This window comes from Eptatretus burgeri, chromosome 14 (genome assembly GCF_056783735.1).
Source record: "Eptatretus burgeri isolate ZD-2024b chromosome 14, Ebu_testis_v1, whole genome shotgun sequence".
Classification (NCBI taxonomy): Eukaryota; Metazoa; Chordata; class Myxini; order Myxiniformes; family Myxinidae; genus Eptatretus; species Eptatretus burgeri.
In genome coordinates, this window is record NC_140974.1 from 51,377,995 (window position 1) to 51,383,974 (window position 5,980).

Consider the following 5,980-nt stretch of genomic DNA (forward strand, 5'->3'; position numbering starts at 1 on the left):
AGTTGATACATATTGTTTGCTTTTGGAAGAAATAGAATTGCAGATTAATACAGATAATGGTGTGATGATTAGTCTCACATAATTTTTTGTTAAATAAATGAGTGGCAAAGTACCAACTGGGGTATATGTTAATCAAATCAATCTTCATAAACTATTATCTTGTGTTCAAAATCAAAAGCCTTGTACGATTAACGTTAATACAATTCAGAGAAAAGGAGCAGTAAGAATTGATGTTTTGCTCACAAGAGAACAGGTTAAAATCTTGAATGACACTGGCTCACTTAAAATTAAAATGACAAAACCAATGTTGAAAAAATATTCAATAAGAGAGACGAGTGGAGGATTTCTCCCATTTCTAATTCCTTTATTTGCTGGTTTAAGTGCGGTTGGAGCATTGACGGGTGGTATTTCAACAGCGGTGAAAACTGCCAACGAAAGGAAGGCTCAACTCCAGGCTCAAAAGGAATTGGAAAGACATAACAAAGAGTTGGAGAAACAAATTAGTGGAAGTGGTGTAATTGTAGATTTTGCTGAAAAAACTTGAAGGTCTGCCTGATAAAGCGAGATTGTTAGTTGGAGATATGCTTTCTTCTATAGCACAAGCAGGTGTAAAATTAACGAAAAGAGGTAATGGATTATATCTTTCTAATAAATAAATGAGCATTGATGAGTGGTTGAAAGAATTTGGAAAGAATACAACATCAAATTTACAACTTGCCAAATATTGTAAGAAATTAAAAATTCATAATGTGGTTATTTGTATGAGAGATGAATTAACAAATGTGCCGAAACATACAAAGAATATTATTATGAACTTAGAAGATAATAATGGGAACGGTTCTCATTGGGTTTGTATTTTTAATAGTCAAGACAAATATTATTTTGATAGTTTTGGTCTTCCACCACCTGTTGAAGTTATAAAATTCTTACAGAATGGTGTTTATCAAACATTTCAAGTCCAAGAATTAAATTCCAAGTGTTGTGGTCAATTATGTCTATATGTGTTATTTCAACTCAACAAAAATAAAAATTTTTATGATATTATGTTTAATCTAATATAAATGACTTATGTTGGTAAAGATGGTTCTATCTTTGGTGTATCTCAAGAACTGGATATTGATTTATCAAATTATTACACAAAGGCACAGGCTGAACGACATAAATATAATATAAGTAGGGTAAGAATACTGATTCTGGCTCACTTTTCCCCATGTAAATGAATGGGGGATTTTCAGCGATTCATATTTTTTTCCCTAAAAATAAATCCCCTTTTTATCCCAAGGTATATTTATTTGTCTCCCCTTTTAACTTGGAGGTTGATCCTCATTGAATTGAACACCTGGGGGTTGAACAGCTCACTCATTGAACCTATAAAGATTTGTTCATTCTCAAATTCCTTCAATAGTTTAATTTTCTTTGCACAATAATCTCCATCTAAAATATTGACAAACAAAACATTTGAATCTTTATATTTTTTAAGATACCCCTTTTGTGCCATTACGAAATGATAAACTTCTCTTAATGCTCTTGTTTGACCACCTCCTGAGCCACATATCATTTTGAGATTATAGTAAATTGTTTTTTCATTGTTCAATTGATAACCATCAAAGTTTTCAGTCCATTCAAGGATATTCATTTTTTCTTTACATCCTCTAACTTACTAGTTTTTAAATTAATTCGCTTATTTGTTTTATTTACCTTTGTTTTAGTTATTTTTTCAATAAGACTTATTTGATATTTTTCACATTCATTATGTTTTCCATTTATATACCAAGACTGGGATTTTCTCCACTCTTTAGTTTGATTAATACTTGGTTTAACCATTTATATATTGTGAAAAAACGCGGCGGTAGCCCTTAAAAAACCCTAACCCATCTTCCCATCGTTAAAACATAATCTATTTTATACACTCTATCATACAATATCCATATGGAACACAATCTATTCCATTATCTAAAATAAATCTCTTATCATCAAAGGCTCCTAATGCCTTTTTATTTACTTCTTCACTATATATGTTATGTTTATAACTTCTTATTGTATTCATTTTCCTATATTCTTCTTTCTTCATCAAACAATTATAATAATTTCTAAAAGTTATTGATTTCTTTATTACATATTTCTTTATTCCCTTTAACCTCTTATCAATCTGTTCACCATACTTATAAGCATATGCCTTTGCTCTCAATCCAATAAACTCACTCATTACTTTTCCACCCAACTCATCCTTAAACTTACCAATAACCTTTTCATTCTTTTTGGAAAATAACTCGCTCTTCTTGCTGAAATTACTTGTATCATATACTCCAATATTTTTCTTCATATCTTCATAAACATCATCAGTTTTTATATCTAGGATAAAACTATCAGTATCCATATACAACAATGAAACATTTTCACCATACTCTTTCTTTAAGTCATTATACAAATAATCATACATCAATATCTTTGATAAATCAAGAACTGCTGTTCCAATATAAATTGGTTTATCCATTACAATACTTTCCTTTTTCATATGAATTGCAGAAAAGTTCTCTGAAAAAACCTCTTCTCTCTCTCAAAACTTGGTTTATTTATCAATCTCGAAGCTTCTTTCCAAGATGTTGCGAATCTAATGTTTTGCCTGTTTCTAACATTTTCCATAGTCTTTCCAAATACAGCATTATTCATTAATTTATAAAAGTCCCCTTCAAATTTTACTTTTGTATTTGCTCTCATATCTGTATTGAATTGAATATACTTTTTCACCCAAGGACTTTGTTTAAATTTTAAAACACTATGAATTTTAGCTACTCTCAATCCTTCTCTCAAAAACTGTTTTAAGCTTCTCTGATGTAAAACATATCCCTCTTTATCATAGAATGTTGTTAATAACTTTTCTGTTGATTTGCCTTTAATATTAAAACTTTTATGATAATCACTGAACCATTCTTTCTTTGGGGTTTCTTTCTCACATGCAAAAGGAAGGTCTTTATGCTTATTATGAAGAACACTCGGGTACATCAAATCAACTTCAAAATAATAACCTTCTTCTTCGTCATTCAATTCCTCTTGAGAAGAAATAACAATATTCATCAAAGCCTTTTCATAATCCTTTTCTTCCACCCACTCTAATTTACCATAAGGTAGAGATTGAGACATTGCCCATCCATACAAATTATTAGCATCAAAATACATCAAATAATTACTATCTTTTTCACTATCATAATTTGGGAGATATTTATTATTTGCTTTCGCATATCTTTTTGAACATACTTGTGATATTCCACCTCTCTTGGACTTCTCAATCATCAAAAGCATATCAACATCACTGATTAAATCTATATCTTGTTTTGTCATTTTTAACATTGCACTCCAAGCTAAACCAGGAGCTGTGAAATAGTGGGCAGGGTCTAATCCATAACAATTTTTATTATGACAGAGTGTTCTAAAAGCCTCAAACACATCAGCTAACAATAAAACATCTGTTTTTAGATATAAATCATGATATTCTCCAAGGTTCTTTATCTTAAATATTTTCCATATTTCTTGTGCGTGTTTATATTCCTTATCACTTATCTCTTCTTCATAAAGGTTATTATAGAAACTTTCTTTTGAAGGAAGTTGTGTTTCTTTAAATCTCATAAATGAATCCATATAATCATAAGGATAAATTCCCTTACTTGTAAGAATTTTCTCTTTACTTTGAATTTCATTCCTTGTTTGAATTTCCTCTCTCATAAGAATTCCTTCTTTAATCAGAATTTCATCTTTGATCTGAATTTCCTCTTTAGTTCGAATTTTCTTTATAATTAGAATTTCATCTTCAGTTAGAATTTCTTCATTAATTAGAGTTTCCTCTTTACTTTGAATTCTCTCTTTAATCTGAATTTCCTCTTTAGTGAGAATTTCCTCTTTTGGAAAGAATGAATTAAGATTTGGAAAAGAGTCCGTGGAGCTTAGATTTGATGCGAGGTAGGCTAGTGGTGTTCCCATAAACTTGTAAGAATCTAGAAACCTAATACGAGTTAAAGGTTTTGTGAATATCATTTTTGAAAATGAAATATACTTTTGACTTGTGTTTGTTATAGCAGAAATATTCCCTGGTGTTTTTGAAAGTTCATTTATAAATAGATGTGTATCATAGTTGGCGCTGTTGTGAAGAAAGACTGGAATAAAAGAAGGTAATTTATAATTAAGATTACAACAGGAATGAGCGGGACCTCTATATTTACCAGTAAGATGACAATGGTCTCTAACTTTAGACTCCTTAATTTCCCCCTCACAAATATGACAGATATTGTTCATTCTAAATTCTAATTTTTCTTCTTTGGTTAATTTCATCGGTTCATTTGTTTCTTTCATTAATTTAGTGAGTCTTATACAATCCTTTTCTAATCGTTTTACAAACTCTTGTGAAGCATTTTTTCCACGATAATGTTCAAGTTTGTTATGCTTTTCTCCAACAGATGATTTGATATAATAACAGAAACCACAAGGAATATGTTTTTGATATTTATTTGTATATGGTTCTTTTGGATTAGGAGAAGCAGTATTTATCTTTTTAAGGATACATTCAAAATCAGCGTATATCACAAATGGGTGCATGATAGATTTATTATAATCTTCAAAATAAATCTTTTCACCAGGTTTAGGCATTGTAATTACAGCTGATTTATGATTACTACAATATTTTGAATGTTGTTCTAATCGTTCTTTTGTATGAAATGAATTAAGACATCGCTTACAAGGATATATTTTGTTTGCTGTTCTGAATACCTGAGAAGAGATTAATCTTGATAAATTATTGATGTATGTGTAATGTGAATTCTTTCCAACACTAAAATATAAAAGGTCAATGTGTGTTTCTTCATTTTTATAGTTGTTTGAAATTTTTAATATTTGAACTTTGTTTGTATCCATTAATCCATATACATTAATAGAAAGATTATTCTTTTTCTCAAATTTAGGAATATCTGTTAGTGGCATTGGGAATTTAAAATCTTTAATGTCCAAGGTATTCTCATATTTCATATATTGTTTTACTCTTTCTGAATTACATTTTGGTGGATGAAAGTGAGCAAGAACAGACCAGAGAAAACATTTATTATCATTGTTCTTAATATTAACAACTGCCTTCTTTCGTTTTATTTCTTTTGGTAATTCAATATAAGAAGAAGCTTTAAGAGGGTTTGATTTTAGAATGTGTATATCAAAAAGATGATTTTTTTAATATTGAATCCACTTCCTACCACTGTATTATCAACATCCTCCTCTTGTCTTGATAGTTCTTCATAAACCCCACTATTCAAAAAATCTTGAAATGATGTTATAAAATGAAGACCTGTTCTCATATAAGGAGTATGTTCTTCATCTTGTCTTTTCATATTCATTTTCACTCCCATATAAAACTTTAAAGTTTTCATTTCTTTTAATGACTTTTTAATAAATTTTTCAACATCGGGTTTCACTATTTCAATTGATTCAGCTATTGATGATGGACCGGGTTCTCCAAATTGAAAAATCCTTATTTTTATATGCCCTTTAAATGCCCCATCAGTGTTTTCAATATAATAGTCTCCCTTTACTTTAAACTCATTTTTCTTGTGTTTTTGTGATTGAAGATGTTTATTATAACTACTCTTCAAAACATCCTTTGAACAGATATCACAATGTTTTCTTTCCAACTCAAGAGGAGATATTTGATGAAATAGATTAAATGTGTGTTTGTTGGTTCGGAGGTGTTTTCTATAATGTTTATATTCGTGATTACAAACATCGCAGTACGTTGTATTCACCATATTTATAGAATAAAACTTTGCTTTAACTAAAATTTTCTTGATGAAAATTTCGTTTAATTTATAGGTGAATCTGTGCTTAAAAACATTTTATCCTCCAACTTTTTCACTTAATAAATACAATGTTTCAAGACACAAAAGACAAGTTTCAATCAATCTCTTCATCTGTTAAAGATACTGAGAAATATGTCAAGGATGTAAAA